The sequence below is a fragment of the Megalopta genalis genome, chromosome 7 (assembly GCF_051020955.1).
Source record: "Megalopta genalis isolate 19385.01 chromosome 7, iyMegGena1_principal, whole genome shotgun sequence".
In the NCBI taxonomy this organism is placed as follows: Eukaryota; Metazoa; Arthropoda; class Insecta; order Hymenoptera; family Halictidae; genus Megalopta; species Megalopta genalis.
The window spans coordinates 8,545,831-8,572,586 of record NC_135019.1 but is presented as its reverse complement, the minus strand read 5'-3'; the positions used below and the strand labels follow the sequence as shown (position 1 = coordinate 8,572,586).

Genomic DNA, 26,756 nt, shown 5'->3' with positions numbered 1-26,756 from the left:
CCGAGACCGGAAAGGTAAAATTTATTATAGTCGATGGTACTTTGATTCCTTTGAGTTCGAGTGAAAGATTAATATTAATTTGCGAGAATGTTACATTGACAACGGGACATTTATCCCGAATTAATTCTTCCAACCGCGGGCAGCGTGGAATTCGCGTTCCAAATATTTCGGAAGAATTTAGCCAGAAAGGACTGTATATATAATTTAACTCATTAACTGCCAAATTTTTTTTGGAATTTTTGACGGGAATAATTATGCGTATGCACAAAAAGTTGCGTAACAATATAATTATATTGAAATTATGTTTCGTTGTTAAAATATTTTATATTTTTTAAAAAGTCCCAAATAGAGATTGTGGCAGGTTGCGTGAATGAAATGAAAAGAAAAAAAATTTGTTATTGAACGAAAAACAAAAGACTGAGTAAGTAACACATAGTTATTATAACCTCTAAATTACATATTTATGTATGGTATTTGATTATAATATAAAAATCGAACCAAAAATATCATGCTTATATAATAATTATATAATAAACAGTAATTATATATTACATAGTAATTATATATTTTGCAGCAGTAATTATATATTACGTAGCAATTATATATTAAACTTGCTTATATGTAATAAGCATGTGTAATAAATTGTGATAATTTTATTGTATTCATCTTACAGATGATTTCCAAATTTGTTCACTTGTTGAAAAGAAACTGAACACAAAATACACGCCGTCTGCTATAAACAATATTGACTGATATGTATAAAATAGTATTAAACTGTCAAACGTGCCTGGTATATTGTTCGCGCCAAATGGTGTACGTAAAATTTCAAAATCCGCAAATGTGGATCGTGACATTAATATTAAATATATATATTTAATATATATTTAATATTAATATATATATAATATATTAATATAATATATATATATAATAATTTATATAATATATATATAATAATTTATATATAATATATAATAAAATATAAATATATATAACATATAATAAAATATAAATATATATATATATATATTAAAAATTAAATATTGTTCTTAAGGATACATTGCCAGTTTCCCGTATCACAAATCCAAGAATAGCAGCTTCGACGATGCACTCGCGTAGCAATAATTTCCCTTCGCCCAGCGATACCGAATAAAAATGTAACAAGACGCGACATTTTGAGAGAACGGACTACGAGTTTGATAAGTTCGTTCTCCTGTCGAAGATCTAATGTATTTAGCCTGTAGTCCGGAGCGTCTCCCTACGAAATCAAGCATTCCCGTGTTCCCGGGGAGCCTTCTACGAGCGAACTTCGAGGAAGCAGTAAGAAAAAGCACGGCTCGGAGTCACGTATCGCCTCGGGGGATGTTCCGATCGTGGTTGTCGCTGGAAAAAAAGGAACGATCGTAGTCGTCGACTCCGGGGATAGCAGTTTTCTCTGTCTTTGTTTCCGGAGCCGACACTCTCCGCCTATCGGCCGGCGAAAAGGCCGAGGGCTTTTCGATAAAGAAACGGCGGATAAAGAAATCAGGTCGGGCCTCCGTCAAACTTCCTCCCTCTCCATCTTCGCTCTTCCTTTTCGCTCCATCTTTTATCCGCGGGAGAGAACGCGACACGGTTTACCAAGTAATTAACCCGGCGGTTCTTGAAATTTTCATTAAATCGTGGCGGCCTCGATCGAGTTAGTCTCCTGGTTTCTGCAGCCGTATCGAACCCCTTCTCTCTCTCGTCGGATCTCGACGAGGAGAAGAATTCGTTCGATCATTCGCCGGAGTATTGGGACTCCGGGAAGAATAACATCGGACGAATCGAACGGGGGCCGGAATCGGTGAGAAAATCGAATCGAGCTTAACTAAACTCTCATTGCGACTCGATTCAGCGAACCTGCGGGTCTTTTTGCGACGGGGTTTTCACGGTTCGCGGTCCGGTCTCGGTTCTTGCTGGCCCGACAAGAAAAAACTCCGCGGCTCGTGCAACGGGAAAAACAGTAGATTTCACCGCAAAAACATCCGTTGTAGTTCTACGCGACTGCTAACAATCGGCTGGTACACGGCTGTACAAGTTCTACATTGTCCAATTTACTTTCGATGCGCGAAAGATTGCGAGAAAATATCGCGCACCGAATTTCGATGCGAAATCGTTATTCGTCAAGAATTATTCTGTTTATTCGAATAATTCTTCTTTCGAATAACTTTTTATAATATAATAATTTATATAATATATTTTTATATATTATATTATAGTATATTATATTATATATATATAATATTATATATAATATATATTATATTATAGTATATTATATTATATATATATATATATATAATATTATATATAATATATATCATAATATATTATATTATATTATATAATTTATTTTATATTTTTATAATATATTAATTATAATAATATGAAAGAAATAAATCGATAAACTATGAAAAAATACTTTATATTCTACCACTTTTATTCGAATCAATTATCATCCGCGTATGAATTTCTATATGAATTCCTATTCGAATAAAATTTTAGTCGGATCAACTTTTATCTAGATAAATTTTTATTCGATGGAATATTTGATCGACAATGTCGATAAAAATTTAAAAATCTGTATCGAAAATATTCCATCGAATTTCCGAATCAACGATCCGAGCATTTAATTGTACCAGATGAGAAAGAAATTTGAGAAAAAAACGGTACAGAAATTTGCACATCCGAGGATATCGTTGTGTTTCATTCCGTCTCAGCTCGGTTTCCAGCGTCCCTTAAGTTCCGTAAAAACGTCAGCAGTCGCCTGTCAACACCGGAAACAAGATTCCTTTCGTCGCGACTCGATGGGAACGCTTCGAAACGTGATTAGTTCGAGCGGAGACAGGGTTCTCAGGGGATTATTCCCGACACGAAAGTCGTAGGCTCACGTGGGCGCGACGGCATCCATTAAAACCCGTCGTGGAAACGACTTAACGAACCTCGGAAACACGATCGTGCCCTGTAACTCGCTCAAAGCGAGTTCCGAGCCTGTCCGACCGAATTTCCCGCGACCTTCGCCTGGAAAAATTATCAAATAGCCTGAAGCTCCAGTTTCAGATCGGATCAATTGAATTTGGACACTTGAAGCATCGGCGGTGAAACAAGACTGTATTAGTCGGCCAAAAAATAAAGGACGAGAAATAATTCGAGAATCGCACAGGACTGCAATATTTTCATAAATGAACGTAAAGAGGTAAAATTAAATTCGATATATTTAATAAAAGAGAGAATATTAAATTATGAGACGCGCAGATTCTTAAAATGCAAGAAACCGTGTAAATTAACTAGGTCTGCTACAAAATAATCCTTGTGCAAAATAAAAATGTTCGAAGAAGATTGAACGAAAGAGGAATTAAATAACAAGAACTTATGTCTTTTAATAGTTTCGACGAATTGAAAATGGTAACAATATTATTAAATATAATAAATTTTATATTTCAGCTACTCATTTTTCCCATAAACGAATAAAACCTACGATTGAACAATGAATAATTTATTTAGTTGAGATAGGAACTTATTCTTTAATTCTATTTTTTAAGAAGATTTTTCTTTCTAAAGATCCACAGTCCAGTAATTATCGTAAAAAGAGATTATTAAATGGGAGCTTGCCCTTTTCGCACGATACCAACCGACGACACGTTTGAGGATTAGTTAATTAATTTTTTGGACTAGTCACAGCTGCAAAACAGATTTCGGTTCGCGTCCTAACAAGGCCGAACTTCAAAGTACAATGAAACGCAGCTGCGAGGAACAAGAAAGAGATCGCCGCCGAGGTGGTTGAACAGCGGCCATCTTGCGGCCGTTCCCACAGATGCAAAGCCGAAAACTGAAGCGATTCGAGCACAAGTCCCTTCTTGCGAACGATCTTTACAAGACGGTGAAACCGCTTGAAACTTTTTACGATCCGCCTCGACTGGATCCCGAGCCCGTTTACACGCGGTTCAACGAGCATCGTCCACTTCCACCGGCCACGATTGCTCGTTCCGTTTACTTTAACGCGTGCATTTTGCCGCGGTAATAATAGACGGTGCCGCGGTCGCATTTCGTCCGAGGCAGAGCGAACTGTTTTGTCACGCTTCGAAGGCGAACGAAGTTCGCAGCTCGGTCGAGACCTTGCGAAAAAAGCTGACTTCGCCGCTCGATCTCCATTAAACGAAAATAACCGACCGGATCCCGGAAGAATTTAAGAGCGCCGTTACGCACGAAATCATTCTCCGCTCGAATCGATTCGAGCGGAACCGATTTCGCTTGCCCTGAAACAGCGCCAGCCGACAAGTTCGCGATCGAATAATTTCGATTCCATTTATTCGCGAAGATTCGCCGGTGAACAGCGTCTCGTCGAGGAACGATAACAATCGAAAGTTATTCCCCCGCAAATTCGCGAATAAATGCCAGCGATTATCCTTGCGGAGAACCGTCGACGCGTTTATTACGCTCCGCCGGAGAGGCGAATATTTTTTTCCATTGTTCGACGCGAGACAATCGATCCTCCTTTTTACCGTCCGGTCTCATTAACTGCGAGCCTTCGTCGATGCTCGATAATCTGTTTAATTCCGTCCTACTTTGTCCGATTCCCCTGATTATACCGTAACAGGGACCCATGAAAATCCTCTTCGCTGTCGAAACACGAACACCGACGAGCGTTTTACTCCGATCTGCATGGAATACAGAACATGAGAGAATAATAATTAAACGGCGCAGCTTTGCGCGCAACAAATTTCCTTCGGGCGCCGTTCGAACTGGGTTTGTTGTATATAATGTAAACATATAATATAAACATTAACGTTGCATTATCGACGTTGTTATGACTACGGTGAATTCTCTCTAATTGACGCTCAGATTGTACGTAAAAATGAACAATTTGGGAAGAGGAGTCTAATAAAGTGTCCGACTTTAATTAAACTATTGTAAACTATTGAATTTAAACTAAACTATTAAACTGTACAAACTGTATTGAACATATAATATAAACATTAACGTTGCATTATCGACGTTGTTATGTCTACGGTGAATTCTCTCTAATTGACGCTCAGATTGTACGTAAAAATGAACAATTTTGGAAGAGAAGTTCAATAAAGTGTTCGATTTAAATTAAACTATAGTAAACTATTGAATTTAAACTAAACTATTAAACTGTACAAACTGTATTGAACATATATAATATAAACATTAACGTTGCATTATCGACATTGTTATGACTACGGTGAATTCTCTCTAATTGACGTTCAGATTGTACGTAAAAATGAACAATTTGGGAACAGAAGTTCAATAAAGTGTCCGACTTAAATTAAACTATAGTAAACTATTGTATTTAAACTAAAATATTAAACTGTACAAACTGTATTGAACACATATAATATAAACATTAACGTTGCATTATCGACGTTGTTATGATTACGGTGAATTCTCTCTAATTGTCGCTTAGATTGTACGTAAAAATGAACAATTTTGGAAGAGAAGTTCAATAAAGTGTCCGACTTAAATTAAACTATAGTAAACTATTGTATTTACATTAAACTATTAAACTGTACAAACTGTACTGAACATATATAATATAAACATTAATGTTGCATTATCGACGTTGTTATGTCTACGGTGAATTCTCTCTAATTGACGCTCAGATTGTACGTAAAAATAAACAATTTTGGAAGAAAAGCCCAATAAAGTGTCCGACTTAAATTAAACTATTGTAATTAATATTGTATTTAAATTAAACTATTAAACTGTACAAACTGTATTGAACATAGGGTATGCGCACAATCGGTGCCTGAACAAATTTGTAAATTATGCGCATTCATTACGAAGTGTCGGTAATACAAGAGTTCAAAAACGTGTACCAGTTATATACTGCTCTATTTATCCTAAAACTGTACAAGAAATGTTGATATTTATACTTTATAAAGTCCGATGATTTTTGTAGTACAAAAACACTGTTTTAGTCGACTGAAAGCTAACTACTCAAAATTATGAACAAGCAGTATCTTTTAAACCTTTGTGCTCGAATGGTGACTCCGAGGCACCGCTAAAATTTGTCGTACCACGTTCTAAGATCATTTTTACATTAACGAAGTTTAGATTTACAAAATTGTTGAAAGTGTAACCGTTGTGCAGGTCGCATGACTCGATTTCGCACGCATAAGATGCACTTTGTCGTATAAAATGAAAATACTGCAAGTCGGAAGAATTACTTTAGATTTACAGTTAAAACGGCTTCGAGTGCAAAGGGTTAATAATTTTCTTGAACTTACAGCAAACTAATGGAGCACCTGAACGGTTCTATTCTATTGATACAATATCAGATGTTACAGTAAAATTTTGCTATACAGTAAATTCTCTCTGATTGCACCCAAAAATGGAAAATTTGGGAGAGAAGATACGATTATTCCAGCCTTTCGACTCGTTTTTATAGTTAACGATTGTCATCAACTATAAAAACGAGCCGCGTGGCTCGAATAATCGTATCTCCTCTTCTCAAATTGTCCATTTTTGTGGACAATCTGAGCGCGAATTAGAGAGAATTTACTGTCTTTCGAATACGCAGTCGCTCGTCGCCGTTTTTTGGCTCCGTTACAATCGAAAATCAATCGTAATTGGAACCACTGTTCTCTCGTGGGAAACAGTCGATCGGCCGTCGAAAAACTTGTGATTCAACGTTATGGTTCAGACACTGGATACAATATATTCTCCCCAATTTTCGTCGAGTTGGTAAACAAAAATGGACAATATGGAAAGACGAGATACGATTATTCGAGCCTCGCGATCCATTTTTATAAATTCCGATTGTCAACAATTATAAAAACGAGGTGCAAGACTTCGAATAATCGTATCTTCTCTTCCAAAATTCTCTTCCCATTTTTGTTTACAAACTGAAAGAAAATCGGGGAGAACGTACTGTATTATCTTAAAAGAATTAATAATGCATCTTAATAATAATCTTCGCTTTCACTTTCAATAATTCTCGCTCTTCGTCTCTTTGGTAGTATAATTTCGCTACTACTACTCGAAATGTCAGAATAAAAGATAAATTTTAAATTTTGTAATTCATCACGGTGCGATATCTTTGGTAATAATCTCCCATGTGCATTCTGAGTTTACTTGGACAAGTGTTACAGTATTCACTTTGCCAAATAGAGTTACTAGATATTTCTTTCAAGTTTAGAACATTTTCTGCGTAATCGTTGGTTTCCTTTATAATTTCATTTACCAATTCGTCCGTGAAAAATAATTTAAAATATTGTATCGGCTGTTCGATGTTTGTAGGAGCTTGTGGTCCAATGACCTGTGGCAATACGCTAAAAGGTATTATATCTGGAACATGTAATTCTTTCGTAACATCGCGCCATTCGTCTAAGTCTTGTAACGAATCTTCGCTTTCGCTTTCAATAATTCTCACTCTTCGTCTCTTTGGTAGTATAATTTCGCTACTACTACTCGAAGTGTCGGAATCATAACCAACATCGTCTTCCACAATGTCTTTTAACTCTTCAAAATCAAATACCTCTTCGGTATCGCTCGGCTCTAAATTCTCATCGTAATATTTATTTTTCTCTATGTTGCTAACCATAGCAAAGGTCAAAAAATGGTTTAATCGTAATGGTACAGACTTAGCACGTTTCAACTACAGATAACAATTGCTAACGCCGACGATAACGTATGCTAAAAACATTTGGCTCCGCAGCGGAGCCTTCGGAGTTACGGAACAAATGACAAATGTCTCCGTAGCGGAGCCTTCGGAGCGCTAAGGGTTAAATACCGTTCACAAGAGAATAGAATTTTATTTCGACTTAACCCGAGAAAGATAACCTACGTCGCAGAGGCGCCTGCGAAGACTGTTGATTTTTGTTAATTTTTCATAGAGGTCTAGTGATTTAAGTTTAAAATTACTTAAAATATAAAAAAATATAATATAAATGCATTTTATTTTTACAATAATGCCAAACCTTTAAAATGACTAGATTAACTCAAATAAATATCCATTGTTAGTATAAAATTGACGCCTTAGAAAAGCATGCGCCTCTGAAGCGTATGGTTATCTTTTACGTACGTTGTCATATGGTTATCTTTCTAGGGTTAAAGAAACGGAATGATATGCATACTTAACAAGTCCTTTCTAAATATCTCCATTACGTGTCGAGTTCGTCAAAGTATGGCAAGGAGTTAAAACGGTCAGTGTAGCGGTCGCATCGACAGCTCTGTTCATTGACATCGGAGATCAGTGGAAAGGTCCAGCCGCGATCAGCCGGCGAGTTCAAGGAGATCGTTCTTCCGTTTGCGCGCGATTGCGGCCGGGACACGCGACAGCAACGAGTTTAGAATCTAGCGGGAACCGTGCGGATTAGAGATCTATCTTTAGACGCCGCGTTTGGATGCGCGGCTCGACGATCGCCGCGGACGCTCGCCGCTTAAACGCGCGTTAAGCTCGCCTAAAACCGTGGCAGCGTCGTGTCGACGGGGCGCCGATCGTAAATAATACGTTCCGTTTGCCCTATCGAACCATACGTCGATAACTGTCCGGAAACCGCGGCCCGCTAACGCATTGATCGCACTCTCGTTGCGCGCCGCGCGACGATTTACGACAAAATATTTCGAACGCTTCGAAGACCGGTAACAAGATCGGCGTAAACCTTCACGGTTTGCTAATTAAATTGTGGGTCCCCGCAGCCATCGGACGCGAACATTAACAATCCCCCGAGTAGGTATTACGTTCACAATATTTTGCACGTATGCCCATAGTTTGCGCGTAACGACCATCCACGTGGAACCGCTTGATTTACTTGACGCGGTTCGCGTTTCACCGCTGTATCGTTGCCGTTGCCGATGCGTTCCGATTCTATTCGGGTTTAACCCTTCCGCTAAGAATTGTCACTCGACGGTGTAATCTGCGGGGCTGCAGTCGCTGTGCACGGAGTACATATTTCAAGATAATAATAACGATAAACGTGAATCCGGTGATCGATAATCGAGATAACGTACACCACAGCGGTGCTATATCGGAGCCGGTGAGCCACGCGGCGAGGAACTATGGTCGCCCCCGAATCTCTCAAGGCTGAAAACACAAGCTTGCGAAATCACTCCTTTAACCCTTTCGCTGCGGCAGCTCCATCCACCGAAGTACCGTCACCGAACGGAAACTCGCTCCAGAAATATGCACGGTGCGCGTGGTTTCTGTATATACGTTGTTCCAAGTCTTAAATAATAACTGCGCCGAATAAAACAATCGTTGCTCTAATGTAACAAGTATATTTACATTTTTAATTTAAAAAGACTTACAAAATTATAGGTAACCTAGGTATTTATATAATTGCAAAGCCTAACGATTAAACGTTTAATATAATTAACAACGAGACGAAAACGATTAAAATATAATAATATGTAAAAACTAATAATATAATTCTGTGCGATATATTTGAAAGCAAGGATCTATACAAAGGCCAACATCGCAATCTTTGCACTCGTACCGCGAATCCGTTCTTTTATCATTTTTGCTACAAATTACGCATCCGCGTCTTCTGTATGCGCTTCATTTCTATGCCGCATATATGCGGCGACCGTACCCACAGGTCGTCGAGTGGATGCCGCATATATGCGGCGCTCGGCGCGAAAGGGTTAAAGATCGAAGTGGGAGGGTCCGCGAAAACTTTGGAACGTCGATCGTGGGAACCTCGAAACGTTCGAACGTGGGAACTTCGAAACGTCGATCGCGGATATTTTCCCGAGAAACGTGTCGCCGAAAAATGAGCAAGATCGAAACACGAAATCGCGTCTGTCGAAGCTTCGTTGGAAAATTTGATACACACCGTTTGATACACGTACGCGGCGTTCGTCGCGAAAGGGTTAATCGCGGCCGTGTACGATCTTTCGGTCAATCGCGATCGCCATTCGCCGAGTTCGTAGCCCTGTTACGATCCGTAGCCCGACAATGACGAAAACATAATCATCGTCGAGAAGAAACGATCGAACAACAGCCTGTTCCCCGTTGTCGCGACTCGTAAATCCCGATCGTTAAGCTGCTTAAGAGATCCTTCTGGCTCCGGACGAACAATGAATCGTTTGAGAAAGATTTACGGCCGGACGGTACTTCCGGCTTAAACGATTACGATCGTGCCGGGGGGCTGTCCAGTGTCATTATCCATCGAGAATCATCGAACGAGCGATGAATACCTCGATACAGCGGATACGTTCGTCTGCAACGAATTCGAGAGAGAGGTGCTCGAGCGCGTCGATTGGCCCCCGATCAATTTCTTTTTTTTTCGAAAATGGCTCCGAGGGTTCGCGAGCCTCTAATTAATCCCCTTTATTATAGCCCGGGCCGCAGCTGCGAGAGGCAAATTCGTTGGAGAACCATTCATCCCCTCGGTCTCCCTCGTACTTTTTTTCCTTCTTTCCTATCCTCGCGCCGTTCCTTCTCGCGGTCACGCTAACGAGCACCGAATCTAATGGATTCGAATTTATCTCGACGCCGTTAACACGGAAGACACATCTCGAACGTCATCGAATATTCCGAAGCCTGCAGATTTTCAAGGGGGGAGAAACTAGTTCAAGAGACGTCTCTTGAATTATTGTGTTATTTTCGAAACGGTCACTTTGTTCGTTATTTCCACGGATCGATTCGTATGAATTTCGAGGCCGCTTAAGCGCTTTTCTTATAGGATACATTAACCGTAGGTCATTTAGTATTGTATCAATTCCATTGAGAGATTATTGTACGATGCCATAATTATTGATAATTATATAATAATTGATTATTATATCATCGTTGTATAATAATGGATTATTATATAATCATTGTATAATAATTGATTGTTATATAAACACTATATAATAATAATTATAATATTAATAAATGTTTATTATAATAATTTTCATTGTATAATAGTTGATTGTTATATAATCATTATATAATAATAAATATAATATTACTAAATGTTTAGTACAATAATTATATTGTATAATATATTATTTAGTATAATTTAGTATAATATTATATGTATTAATAATTATATCATAATTATTGTATCAATTCTATTGAAAGATCATTAATTAATTATTGTAAGATCATTTTATCTATACTCCGAAAATTACTGCTCATTTCATGACAAGAAAGGCTGACCGAAGCGCAAAACTATGAAAGCAGAAGAATTAAAGGATGCTGTTACATTGTTTACAACTTATTACAACGATCGAAAGAGAAAAGTGCACTCGCATCAAATAATCTGGATCCTCACTTTATTTATCGTACTCGAATCTCGATATTTAGTACAGTAAATTAGGTATAACACGGAATTAGTTTGGATCTACAAAATTCAAGATTATTGCAGAAATCATTTGCCTAATGAATCTTCCCTATTATTACGTTCTGTGAAATAAGATCGCGTGATTTTTATAGACATTGTTTGGACTGCGAACGTGTTTACGGAAGACGAACAAAGCGAGAAGCGTACAATATGACGATCTCGCGGAGCCATAAATGCCATCTCGCCTAGTGCCGTAAATCGATGATGAAGACAGCGTTCGAACGGAAGACAGTACGATATTTGGCAAAGCAGAGACACCTATGGCCGATTTAAGTGCCGCTGTTCGCACGTAATAAAGTTAGATCGCCGGCGTCCTTCCGAGCGCTAACGAATTTCGAATGAAATTGGCAGCTCGCTATAGTGACCGTTCAGGCCGGTATATTTCCCTAGGACCGCCGGAGTGGACAGAAATCGATCGTAGACCAAGTGTTTGCATCTCGTTGCCGGCCACGGCTCGTTTGATAATGCGGCACGCGGCCGCGCTCGATAAAAACGGAGTGCGGATTGCTCCTCGAGAGCTTTGTTTGCGTACGCTCGGCTCTGCTCGGCTCGGCTCGCGCCGAGAGAGAGAGAGAGAGAGAGGGAAAGAAAGACAGAGAGAGAGACAGAGAGAGAGAGGGAGACAGGCAGAGAGAGAGAGAGAGAGAGAGAAAGAGGGAAAGAGAGACAGAAAGAGAGAGATAGAGCGAGAGAGAGAAAGACAGAGAGACAGAGAGAGCGAGAGAGAGAGACAGAGAGAGAGACAAAGAGGCAGACACAGAGGGAGAGAGAGAGAGAGGGAAAGAGAGACAGAGAGAGACAAAGAGACAGAAAGATCGAGATAGAGCGAGAGAGAGAGAGACAGAGAGACAGAGAGAGCAAGACAGAGAGACAGAGAGAGAGACACAAAGAGACAGACACACACACACACACACACAGAGAGAGAGAGAGAGAGAGGGAGGGAGACAGAGAGACACAGAGAGAGAGAGAGAGAGAGAGAGAGAGACAGAGAGAGAGACAGAGAGAGAGACAGAGAGAGAGAGAGAGAGAGAGAGAGAGACTGAGAGAGAGACAGAGAGAGAGACAGAGAGAGAGAGACAGAGAGAGAGAGAGACTGAGAGAGGAAGAGAAGCGGCAAGGCCCCCTATCATCGGCCGCAAATGGAACGGCCGGCGTAATGAAAGTGTCATAAAATTAAAAGAGCCTCCAATGGAAAACATTTCCTGGTCGGCATTGTCGGAGCGCGGCTAAATGCGGCGCCGGATGGTTGCGGCGCGGCCGGAAACGCCTCTGTCGAGCCGTGGGAAAATTTCAGAGGACGCTGAATGTGTCTCAGGTCCGCGGAGAACCGCGGAACAAAATAATCGTGCGGTGCGGTACCGTGCCGCGAATCTGGAGCATCCGCGTAATCCTCGGCACCGCGGACTTTTTTTTATTAGCTACGGTAAATCGTTCGCACTTCGTTTAACAATTCTCTGTTTCAGAAACTCGTCCCAGACACAGGAGTTCAGAGAAGATAGAGCTCGTTTGCCAACCTACTGCTTTGGAACATTGTCTCGATCTCAGGCGTTTGACGCCTAAGCCTGCCAAGCACTAAAAACGAGTAATGCGCGTTGCTACAGAAGAGTTGCAAGACCGAATTTATTTAGACATCTTGCTATATTCGTCGCAATGTATTCTCGCATTATGAAATTTATTCAACTATTTCCTGCGAACGAGGCTTCCTAATCAACGTTGAATCGACCGAGTCCTAGATTTTGTTATTCTAGCATATATTACAATAGAAATTGGACGAAGTTTAAATAAAATCAATCTCATAAAATAATATATATATATATATATATATATATATATATATATATTAATCTATAAATAAATATATAATTAATAATTAAACTATTAATAAATATATTAATTTATTAATATCCCATAAAAGAGTATATATGCATTAAGTATATAAGAGTATATACATATATTGAATTTATTTAAATTTCGTACAATTTCTGTTGTAATATATGCTTGAATGACGAAATTTACCTAAATAGATCTCATAGAAATATATTTTATTTAATCAAGAATTGTAGAAAAAAAGATCACAGAGACATTTTGATGGTCAATTTGTAATTCCGCATTTGTTATTTTAACTGGTTTAGTGCACCTAGTGTTAGCACAATTTTGAAAGAAAAATTATGAGACTGGTCAATTTTGACGACACATTTTTAACAATTTGTGTAGATTTCACCATCTTGTACCTTGACGAGTCTGACTCGTGATGTATATTTCACAATTACAAACGTAATTCCGTTCTTTTCGCGCGGAATACAATTCTATTCTCTCGTCGTCAACGTTTAAGCATCCAACTACATGTAGGCACACATCAAAAATACAAACTTTTGTACATCTTCTTAAAAATTATTACAATCGAAAAAACTTCTAATCGTTGTCGTTATCGTTAAAAAATTCTGTATCGAATAAAATGGCACGACAAAGGATTAATTAAACGAGTTCGATACCGTGCGAATTTTGTAGGTTCGATACTCGATCCTAAGGTGTTAAAGAGCATAGAGTCCTTTGTTCTGTAAAAATGCCAAAAAAAAACCAGCACGAAATAATCGGAAGTTTGGAAACGGATCGAACTCCGCGAACGAATGCAAAATGTAATCGAGCCCCGGGGCAGTCAATATTAGCCCTACAGGATTCAGGCAGAAATGCCGATGAGATATTGCTGGAATACCGGCTGTTAACGAGCCGCGAGAAGAAAAGCAGGAAGTTTGCTCTCGAAACTATCGGATTAACCGAGCCGAACTCCGGGCGAATGAAATTAACTTGAATCAAACTGTCCCGAGCATGAAAATCCACGTTGAATCGCGCGCTGAAAAGCGGCGAAACTTTTTCATCACGGAGCCACCCCGACAGAACGTCCTTTTCCGGCGAGCTTAACGGGCTACGCTCACAATTTTCAGCGCGTACAGTTTCCGGAACTGAATTTTTCTCGGACGTGCCGGCGCGACGCGATCCCCGTGTCACCGGCGCAGCTAGTTAGAGCGAACTTTCGTCTGCCTCCCATATTAATTTTATGGAGTTCGGCAAAGTCGTTCGCTCGCTGTGTAATTTTATATTGCGCCGGGCACCGCGCCGCCGCGGCGTCGGGATCTTTAAAATAGAACAAAGTTATTGAATTTTTGCTCGAAATGTGGTAAAACTGTCAGGGACGCGGCCCGAAGGATTCGGGCACCTGGTCTGGCAGCTGTCGAATTTTTGATAACCTTCGAATTAAGTTTGACAATGACTTAACGGTGAACAGACCGCGGGGAGCTTCGTGCAAAATGAAAAGCTGCTTCACCTCCGATGCGACGAACGCGCGAGGCGAATTCAAATATTATACCGGAAAGCAGAACGTGATTAACCGACGTATTATCTGTTAACGAAGTTCCAACCAATCGTTAATCGTGTTCTCGTTTCACCGAGAAATTTAAACACAATGTATCTAAATAAAAATCGTCGTCATATTGTAAGCCGTGTTACACGTCGAACATCGTCGTCGCTTCGTTACGGTTTCTTTAACTATTACAACCGTATCTTTACGCTTGCCAACAACGTTCGCGCGTATGCTAATATTTTCGCTAATTCGCGTGCTCCGAGCTCGAATCTTTTCCACGTAATATGTTTCTATTTATGTTTAGCCTGTCACTGCAACACACGTACTCCTTAAAAAATAAAATTAATAAAATAAAAGTAAAATAAATAATTGAATTGTTTCTGTTTTCGTTTCAGTTGTTTTAGTATGTATACTAAATTGTTGTTTTAGTATATATACTAAATTGTTGTATTAGTATGTATACTAAAACAACTGAAACGAAAACAGAAAGAATTCAATTATTTATTTTACTTTTATTTTATTTATTTTATTCTAAAGAATAATACTCCTTAAAAGGAGTACGTGTTGCAGTGACAGGCTAAACTTTTATATATATTATTATTATTATTATATTAATATATATATTAATATAATAATATAATAATATATAATATACTTTATATATATATACTAAGTTTAGCCTGTCACTGCAACACGTATATATAGTTAAATAATAAACTTAAAATTTTATAACAATAAAATAATATATAATAATTATAATAATAAAATTTAATAAATTTAAGTTTAGCCTGTAACTGCAACACGTACTCCTTTCAAGCAGTATTATTCTTTAGAATAAAATAAATAAAATAAGAATAAAATAAATAATTGAATTCTTTCTGTTTTCGTTTCAGTTGTTTCAGTTCGGTTGTTTTCCGTCGATCGTTTTAGCGTTCGATGCTCTGTCTTCTGTCGGTCTTCTCGCTGCTTCAATTTCGTCCATCAATTTTTCTCATAAATGCACAAAATCCACAAGTTCGATCCAACACAGAACAATTCAACGGCGAATCGAAACGAGGCTGCGAAGACGGGGTGCATTTCAGCTTGCTCGGAAAGAGGTACCATGAACGCCGTGGGGCCCTGTAGCGAGGCAGAAGAGGCCCACCGTTGATCACCGAACAATAAAATTCGATCCGGTTGCGGAACTTTTCGAAGGCACCGCGTATTTTAGCGAGCGTGACGCTTGTCCGGCCGGTCGGCGAGGTCTCGGCGGCCGTCGGAGCCGGCGACTTTGCCACCGGGATGCAACGAGGATGCTATTAAAAGACGAGAACACCCGCGCGCGCTCTCTTTCTCTCTCTCGCCCTCTCCAGATCGGAGCCGGACAGTTAACGTCGTACGAAAATAAAGCGCATTCTCACCGTGAGAGCGGAGGGAACGCGTGTCCGCCTCGTAATCGCCGCGTGACACGCACGGTGTCGCGGTGACACGCGACCAAATCGATCCCCGAGTCGACCGGCAACGAGGAAATCGGTGACAAATTAGGTCAACGGGCTAAACGAATTCCTAGGCCGCTCCCGACACCCCCGGCATTAATCACGACCGTCCATATTTCCAGAAATTATCGCGGTCTTTGTAACTAGGCGCGTGGACAGTTCGCATTTTAATAGCCCCCCCCCTCTCCCCCATTTTGCCTTTGTCCTAGTAAAATGCCGAACCAGCGACGGTTATTTAGCGCGCCGATTAACACTTTATCCACCGGAAGCCTGTTAATAGGATTTGCTACGCTAATTGGAATCTTAAAATTCTTCGTCTCGCGCGAGAATCCCAAACGAAAATGATTGATTTATATTAAAAGTTAAAATGATTTATTAAAATTCAAATAGTTTCTTGCGAAATTGCAATTCCCATCGGAGAATTCGTTAAAAAACTGTATACCGTAATGTAACCTCGAAAATAATGAAATCGTTAACGGTAAATGATGCGTTGAATTACATTCCGAATAATTTTATAAAAGTTGCCGCGGGGAATTGGATTCCGCAAATTTCGTATGCGGGCTAGCAATACCTTTAACGCTGCATTGGAATCAAGCACCCCCTTCGCTGCGATAACAGAATAATATTTGCAATAAAAACGTTTATTTGCCGACGAAGCTCCGTGTTTGTTTGGAAACCATAACGCGCAGTTTTTAGCAGCGGTGCGGCCACATTAAATCTCCTCCGCTAATCGTCCGAGCCAGTTTCTCCGATAATCACGCCGACTCCGTTGTTCGAATAATATAATTTTCTGAGCGAACCTCGCGTCGCTCGCGCGATAAAACGCGCGATAAATTCTTACGCCGTTTCTTATATAATATAAATAAAAATTTATATTATATTATTTATATTATATTATTTATTTATATTATATTAATATAAATAAAAATTTATATTATATTATATTATATTACATTATATTATATTATATTATATTATATTATATTATATTATATTATATTATATTATATTATATTATATTATATTATATTATATTATATTATATTATATTATATTATATTATATTATATTATATTATATTATATTATATTATATTTTATATATATGTTATATTATATTATATTATATTATATATATATTATATTAAATTTAAATTTTTTTTATATTTATAATATAAATATAAATTCTCAGCCGCGGTCGTACGAGGTTCGCGGAGAATTAATTCGTCTCCTAGTCGGACAACGACGGGACTTCCGACGTAATCGCGAGAAACGCGAGACAAGACACGTAATCAGCCGTGCTTGACTCGGCAGGATGAATGAACATTCGGGGGAAGCTCGCGGCTAGATAATTCCGCGAACAGATTAGGAATAATTGGCGGCGGCGGGTCTAGCGATCATCCCCCGTCGACGAACTATAAACGACGACGCGCGAGAAGCGAACTTCTTGATTAATCGGATAATAGGGGCCCGGAAAGGCGAGCTCCTTTGCTGACGAGGATCCGTCGCGACGCTGGAGCCTCCGAAAATCCGACAATTTTCGCGCCCATCCGTCCCTTCGAGCGACAATCTGCTTTGACGATTAAAAATCAACGCGATCTTTCAGAGTTTCCTGACGCGACGCTAATGAACCTGTCTATCTTTAAACTTCACGATTACATTTATCGATCTTCGAAGAACACGAAGGTATTTTCTGCGTACCGAAATGACGATTGCATCGAAAATAATTGACCCATAATTATTTTCACAGTCGGAGAGGAATGATTCCTCGCGTCATTTCAAGTAACTTTCTCCTTGGCGAAAATGCAATCCGCGGCTTTGTTTACGAGTTATTCGCGGAAAACGGTGACCAATGAGAGGCGCGTGGCGGCTGGGCCAACGAGCGCGCAGAGCCCAGTTGAAGCCCGCTGATTCGCTCAGCCGCCTGGCACTAGGGCTTAGCGAGCTTGCCTCTCATTGGTCGGCGTTTTTCGTGAATAGCTCGTAAACAAAGCCGCGGGTCGCAATTTCGCTAAGGAGAAAGTTACTTCAAATAACCTCGGGAATCACTCATTCCCGGTTGTTAAAATAATTACGCTTCACAGTGCTATACAGAGCTGCTAAACACATAAATTTGGACCCGTTGACATCTGAGATTTTTCAGAAAACGAACTAATAATTATGTTAATTTGGAACATCGCGAGTACGCATTACAAAAGTACGTAAAAACAAAAACAATCAACAATTATTCGAATAATTTAACAAATCTTTATTCGAATAAAGAACTATGCGATTAATTTATTCGAATAAATGAATAGAATAATTGACGACGAACAATGAATAACTGTCATTCGAATAAAATATCCGACCAAAAAGAAATTCACGTGGATATTTATCTTAGACGAATATTTATCCGAAATTTATATATATAATATTTATATAATATATATAATAATATATAATATAATATATTTATATATATAATATATATATATAATAAATATATAATTTATATATATATATAATATTTATATATATATATATTTGTCCGATTTAATAAATTTATAATATAAATTTATATTTATCCGATTCGAACAATGGCCAGCTCTGACATTTGTCAAGCCTCGATGAACTTTGAAAATATTTTCGGCGTCCCTGAATAATGATCGCATCGAAAGCTACCATTGTAACAGAGATCTCTGCGAGAGGTCGTTCGCGATAGAAAAGTGAAGTGAGACGAGCTTTGTAACAAACGAAAATCGATTTCGCGATTCGAAGGGTTCCGGATCGTGCAGAGTTTTACCGAAAACAGATTCTCGAGATCTCGCTTAAAGCGCAGTTCCAGTCAATCCCTCATCAGGAAACTGATAAACAGCGATCAAGACTGCGATCCTCGTGGCTGCTATTTAGGTCATCGGTGACGAGGCAGTCGCAAAGTTAGCCGAAGGGCAGAGTAAACAGAAACCTCCTCGATAGAAGGGTTTAACGGAGGAATGTTTACCGCGTGGCACGCGCGATTGATCGAGGATAGCCAGCGATCCATGAACGAGCGGCTTCCATGCGGACAGCGAGGATCGAAGAGATCCTAATCGAGACTGAGGACAAACCTACCCGTCCTGCACGCTTCCAACGCGCGTCTCTAAATTCTCGGAGCTTCCCTCCGCTACAACGAGATCGCGATCGCCTCGAGATTTTACTTGGAAACGCTTCCAGGACAATTTATGTCTAACATGTCGACGATGTTCGAAGTTCGAAAAATCGGCGTCGTCAAAATCCGTTTCGTCGCGCGATAAAGCCGGCGTATTTGCTGCAGTCGGGGACTTCGAACTTTTTCCAGAAACTAGGCAGACGTCGCCGATAAATTTTTAAGACGCGCGGCAGCCGATTAGAATACTTTCCGGGAAGCAAAGAGTTAGGGGATGGTTAGAATAGTTCGCGAGCTGGAATAGAACGGCTTTGAGGTAGAATTCAAGAATCGATAGAACCGCGAACGTTTCAGCCACGTACGTAATTTGTCTCCCGGGGAATTTTCACGGTAATAGATTACCGTGCGAGCAGGCTTCTAAATGAATCACTTTCACGCGATGCTGGATTCCGCCTCCGGCGAGCGAAGAAAAGCGAAAAAACGCGGCGGCCAGTCGTGCACCTGAGACGCGGGACCGGCTAGAGCTTGTCTTTCTTGCACGCGGTGATACACAGCCTTCGCTATTTTCGACGCGAATGCAAACGCTATTTATAAATTGGTTGACTATTTGCATGGACGTTCCGCCCGCTACCTCGAGATTGTTGTGCGGAATCGACGGAAGGGAAACGTAAATACGCGCGGGACCCACGGAGAAAAGCGCATCGGTGACCTCCGGATCCGAAAAACCCTGAGGCGAACATGATGCGGAAACGTGTGGCGCGGAGAAACGCGTATCTCTATGTAATCCGCACGATTCAGAGCGCATATTTACAGCAATTGAAATATCACGGGTTTACTTCACTTCGAAATTTGCTTTGGTAAGTCTAAAATCGACTGACACTGCTCGCAACTGCACTATGCTTAAAAATAGTCTCCACGTCGATCAGAATCAAATAGAAACACTGCAGATTCTCGCGATTTATATCATTGTTTTCAGCTATTTGTATTTCGTTTTATTATTTTTTCACATTGAAGCGTCAAGCGACTCTTTCTTTCCTTCGTCAGCGATTGGAATAAATGTCAAACGTTCCTATACACGTCGATTTACAATTGTTTGTTCGTCGTTGATAAATGATTAAAACAATAGGGAAATTGATATTTTACGTGTGTTTGCAGTAACTTTAATGATTAAGTATTAATTACAGACAAATTTAGCCTCGTTTCGATTTAATGTAGGTGAATAACATCTAAATGGTGTACGTTCTATTACAAATCTTCATCAAGATGTTACATTGCAGGGAGTTAACTGTGGATGATGAGTTTACTTTTATTCTATATATTTATTCTATTTTTTATTCTTATATAAAATTTATATATTATAAATTTTGTTTCGATTTATTTACATTCATTTCTACATTTCGATAGTAGAAGAATCACATTTTGTTTCGATTTATTTACATTCATTCCGAGATTTTGATGGTAGAAAAATCACATTTTGTTTCAATTTATTTACATTCATTCCCAGATTTTGATAATAGAAGAATCACTTTTTCTTTCGATTTATTTACTTTCATTCCCAGATTTCGATAGTAAAAGAATCATATTTTTTTTCGATTTATTTACTCTCATTCCCAGATTTCGATAATAGAAGAATCACTTTTTCTTTCGATTTATTTACTTTCATTCCCAGATTTCGATAATAAAAGAATCACTTTTTCTTTCGATTTATTTACTTTCATAGTAAAAGAATCATATTTTTATTTCGATTTATTTACTTTCATAGTAAAAGAATCATATTTTTATTTCGATTTATTTACTTTCATAGTAAAAGAATCATATTTTTATTTCGATTTATTTACTTTCATTCCCAGATTTCGATAATAGAAGAATCACTTTTTCTTCCGGTTTATTTACTTTCATTCCCAGATTTCGATAATAGAAGAATCACTTTTTCTTTCGGTTTATTTGCTTTCATTTCCAGATTTCGATAATAGAAGAATCACATTTTGTTTCGATTTATTTACTTTCATTTCCAGATTTCGATAATAGAAGAATCACATTTTGTTTCGATTTAATTACTTTCATTCCCAGATTTCGATAATAGAAGAATCACATTTTATTTCGATTTAATTACTTTCATTCCCAGATTTCGATAATAGAAGAATCACATTTCGTTTCGATTTATTTACTTTCGTTCCTAGATTTCGATAATAGAAGAATCACATTCTGTTTCGATTTATTTACTTTCATTCCTAGATTTCGACAGTAGAAAAATCAAATTTCGCTTCGATCCATTCCTAGATTTCGACAGCAGAAGTATCAAATTTCGTTTCGATTTATTAAAATTCATTCCAAGATTCTGCTACTAAAAACATCAAATATTGTTTCGATTCGTATACTTTTATTTCAAGAAGTTAACAATAGAACAGTCAAAGGCTACGAAACAAGCGCTAATCAACGTAGCCGTCAAAGAAATGGAAATGCAGAGTATTAATCCACTCCATCAATTAAAAACGGAACAACCGTAGAACGAATCCAGCCAGCTTTCCAAAACGAGCGCTTTCAAGAATTCATAAAACTACAATTTCCGATTGTCGGTTCCCCGCTTCCCGGCGCGTTTAGCCCGCGGTTTAGCTGCGGCCTCTGTTCTCTCACGTCCAATTACGCGTAATAAAGACGCGCTAATATAATAATCATGATTTTACCCTCGCAGGCCGCCGTATAAAAAGGATCCTCGCAAGAGGGAAAATGGTCGCGCACGAGAGAACCGCCGCCGAAATGGAGTCAGAGATCGCGGTAATTTTTTTTCCCCGGCGCGAAAATTCCCTCACGTTTAATTTCGCTTTGCGCCGCGCCGTGGAGAAAGAGAGGGCCCCCTGCGGTTCTACGCCTTTGTACGGTTAGCAGCCGCTTTAACGACGGTGTAATAACCACGTTCGACGAGCCAGAATGATCGGTAAAGGGCGGGAGACCGTCGGAAAGATGACGGGGCCGGGTTTACGTGGCTGGGAATTCAAATGGAATCGCGAAGTCTCGTCCCCCCGTCCTAGCATCGATTAACCCTATTCTCTGTCTCTACCCCGTTTATCACCGACCTCCCCTCGAACCACCCTCCCATCCCCCTATAACCCCTGACCCTCGACCACGTATCACCGAATTCCGTCATAATTCCCCTTGCCCCCGTCCCCGCCCGTATTTCGCTGTCGCATAAATCGTGCGATAGATACGCAAGATCGAAAAGTTTCGTTGCTCGCTTGATAACGGAATTGCGGGCTCCGATCGCTCGTCCCGCTCCAATTTACACGAACGTTCATCGAGATGAAGTCACAAGGCACCCATTATTTCCAGACGAATGGCTAAATTTTATTCTCGGTGTCGCTAAAAATAGAGGAGATCGGAGAGAAAGATTTATACGGATTTTTATCGGGGTGCAGGCCGAGGCTCCCAGTTACCGTCACTTTCGTTTGTTTTAACGGTAATCGCGATCATACGACAAGGAACCGAGTGTGTGACAAAATTTTAATGGGACATCTGATATCGTATTAACCCTTAAATGCACCGTGTTGCCATTTGGCAACATACAGAAGAATATTTTGTTTTGTAGCCGATTGGCTATATACGATAATTTTGTAATAAAAAACTATTTTCCTAAAGATATAATTTTTTTCTTCGCTTTTTTCCCTTAATACACACTCATTTTTTAAACGAAGTTTGATAAGTAGAAATTGAAAACAAAAAATCATGCATTTAAGGGTTAATAGAATAGAACCGTTCGGGTGCTCCATTAGTTTGCTGTATGTTCAAGGAAATTATTAACCCTTTGCACTCGAAGCCGTTTTAACTGTGAATCTAAAATAATTCTTCCGACTTGCAGTATTTTCATTTTATACGACAAAGTGCATTTTATGCCTGCGAAATCGAGTCTTGCGACCTGCACAACGGTTACAGTTTCAACAATTTTGTAAATCTCTAAACTTCGTTAATATAAAAATGATCTTAGAACGTGGTACGACAAATTTTAGCAGTGCGAAGTCACCATTTAAGTACGAAGGGTTAAAAGGTACTGCTTGTTCATAATTTTGAATGGTTAGCTTTCAGTCGACTAAAACAGTGTTTTTATACTACAAAAATCATCGGACTTTATAAAGTATGAACGTTAACATTTCTTGCACAGTTTTAGGATAAATAGAGCAGTATATAACTGGTGTACACGTTTTTGAACTCTTGTATTACCGACACTCTGTAATGAATGCGCATAACTTACAAATTTGTTCAGGTACCGGCTGTGTGCATACCCTGTGTTTAATACAATTTGTACAGTTTAATAGTATAATTTAATTTGGACAGTTTATATTGGACAATTAATTTAGTCTGAATATATTTAAAAATGAATGAATAACAGATTAGAAATATTTGGGACTTACCGTTGCTTCGATCACGATAAATTCGGACATTCACATTATACATTTATTCTTCGTTAATCTCGTATGAAATTTATGCCTTCAACTTTCTGAAAATATTTAGTTCTGCAACTAGAGAACTAAACGAGATGAGATGCAAGAGTTCATTTTTATGATCATTTCAACTGAAAATGTAGATAAAAACGAAACGTTTTCTTTCATGTGTCGATGTCTGGAAACCTTAAGCTATTCGCAGCGAATCGCTCCTCGATAAAAACTGCTTTTCAAGAACTAAGAAAATCGGTGTAAACTTCGTTTAATTGCGAAAGACATTGAGTCTAATAAAAAAGGGGGGGAATTCAGGTTGCAAATCTCATCGGGAATTCAAGAGAGAGAGAAAAAGGAGAGGAGAGGCGGCGCACGGATTACAGAGAAAACCTTTTCCCTCGGAGCAATTAATGTGTAATTAATATGCAATTAATATCAGGGAAATGGATCTGCGAGGGAGGTTCTCCTAGAACGCAACCGAGTCCTCAAGCTTTTAATATACATAATTATCGACGGAACAGAAGCGCGATAACCAGATTCGAAACGTCGACGAAAAAAGGAAGGAAACGAGGGCACGACGAGGGAACAATCGCATCTCGTCAGGAAATTTAATTAACACGATGACTCGGCCAGCTTCCGTTCTACTGGCATGTTTAATTAATAATATGTTTAATTAATAACCAGCCCGCGCCGGATTCGCCAAGCCGGCTCCCAGACGTCTCGCAATTGGCCGCTTCTAATTATCGCGCGGGCAAGATTGATCGCCGATTGAAACGAGCCTCTCTCTCTCTCTCTCTCTCTCTCTCTCTCTCTCTCTCTCTCTCTCTCAGGAAAGACACGGAAATTCCCTACCCGGGAGAATTGCGGATCGTCTGACGCGATAAGATTCAAAATGGAGAACGCGTTGATCGCGCGTTTCAACTTCGTCGAAGTTAAAAGTTGCGCTCGACTGAAATACCCTTCGGACTCGTCGGAATCGTCGAGCGTACATCACAAATTGATTTTAAGTACTTTCTCTTATATTCTTCAACGCTCTCAGGACGAACATTATTTTTATTCACAATTCACACCGCGATTTCTTTAACAATTCTCTGTGGTCTAACAATATCTTCTGTATGCAGTGTTGTAAATCAGAATATTAAATTATATCGGAAAAGAATATTATATAAAAAGAATGTATCAGAAGACTATTATATCAAAAAGAGAATATTATATAAAAAGAATATATCAGAAGAATATTATATCAAAAGAATAAATCAGAAGAATATTATATCAAAAGAACATATCAGAAGAATATTATATCAAAAAAAGAATGTTATATCAAAAGAACATATCAGAAGAATATTATATCAAAAGAACATATCAGAAGAATATTATATCAAAAGAACATATCAGAAGAATATTATATCAGAAAAATATAGTTGTTTCTATTCCTCAAACGAAACGCGATTCTTTAATGTTTGGAGTAAAAATAACTCTTGACATTTTTCTGATAGCTTTGAAAGCTTATGCTCGTGAAAGTCTACTTTTTTTTATCGGCAAACTGCCGAATCAAGTGATTTTTTAACACGCTCGCGAAACGAAATTTTCCTTGAAAAAACGAAACGACATTCCGAACGGCCCGATAACGACAAGAATAGCAATTGCATATAATTTTTGAACGATCTGTTCTGTTATTTGTACGCTGTAAAACTTCAAAAATCGGAATTGATCTGGTAAAACGCGCGAGAGAGCAGCGTACTCGTGTACAAAATTACAAATTGGCAGAAACTTCCGCGGTCTAATAATAACAGCCGTTTTGTTGAACAAGTAGGTTGGTGCACGAGTGCACCGTTACACCGTCTCTAGAGATTGGCACAATTTTATGCGAATAATTTATAGAAAAGCGATATGACGTCCGACAGCTTCGTTCAGTTGTTTGAACCAACGAATGTTCGGACACGCGTCCGTTTATCCGACACGATGTGCACTCGTTTCGCCCGTCTATTTGTCCCTTATCGGTCGTTCGTTACACCATAATTGCGAACATTTTTCCTAACAATTCTAAAACAGAGACAAAAGTTCAGAAACAATTATGTCGCCGTTCTGCGAGGTAAACGCGATCCCATGGAACAAGAACTAAACGGTAAAGATCAATTATAGCGATTATTGTATACTTTTTGCAAATTACAGGCCGAAGAAAAAATGTATTTTAACAGCTTGAACGTTTGCTTAAACTAGAACTAACATAACTAGATCTTTATGCAAAATAAAAATTGTTCGCAACAATTGCAAAGAGCGGGAGCCGATCAGAAATTGAATTTCCCCTTTAATAATTTTAACAAGTTGCGACTAACACATTGATGTTAAATTAATTTAATCTGTCTGAAATTCATTTAATCTGTCCACGCTAAATGTATAAAATGTATGACCCGCCTGAAACACTTTTAGGCTTTTAATAGATTAAATCCATGTCCGAAAGAAATTAAAAAAACTTCATATTTGTAAATAATTAGCAATCCATCAGCGAAGATCGATATACTGGGAATTCCACTGGGGTAACGAATAAAACGAAACTGGATAAATAAAAATCGACAACGGAGTGCGCGATCGATGCTTGCAATGAACGATTGCAATAAAGAAAAAGGGGGTTAATATGCGTAAAATTGAAGGACTAATTGCGCCGGGTATCGTTACCGCTTAAAACGAGGATCGTCTCGATAGCCGAGGAGCGACGATTTAAAAGTCTACGGGGTCTAAGATTAAATTCTCCGCGCCGATCGATCGACAAGTTGAGCGAAGAATCTCGTTTGATCGTAATTCTGTCGGGACTGGCCGGGTTCGGGGAAAGGGGATCGACTGGCCTAAGTGATTCATATTCGTTAGCATAATCGGCCGGGCCGCCCGGGAGATTTCCGTTCCGCGGCAACTTCTTAATTACTCGAAAGTTAACCAATTATCGCGGCCGGGTTAACCGCGCGTGTTAATCGCGTTGCGTGCGCCGGCTTAACGGCGTAACAACCGTTTAATGCACGGCAATATGTCGTGACAGTGATCCGAGATTACGTCGGTGCTA

The 26,756-nt window shown here is 39.0% G+C and overlaps 1 protein-coding gene across 10 annotated transcripts in view; it reads right to left on the bottom strand.

Annotated features, from left to right (window-relative positions):
- Shal (potassium voltage-gated channel protein Shal) overlaps positions 1-26,756 on the bottom strand; it is a 263,748-nt gene that overhangs the window by 173,343 nt on the left and 63,649 nt on the right. The window lies entirely within an intron of this gene.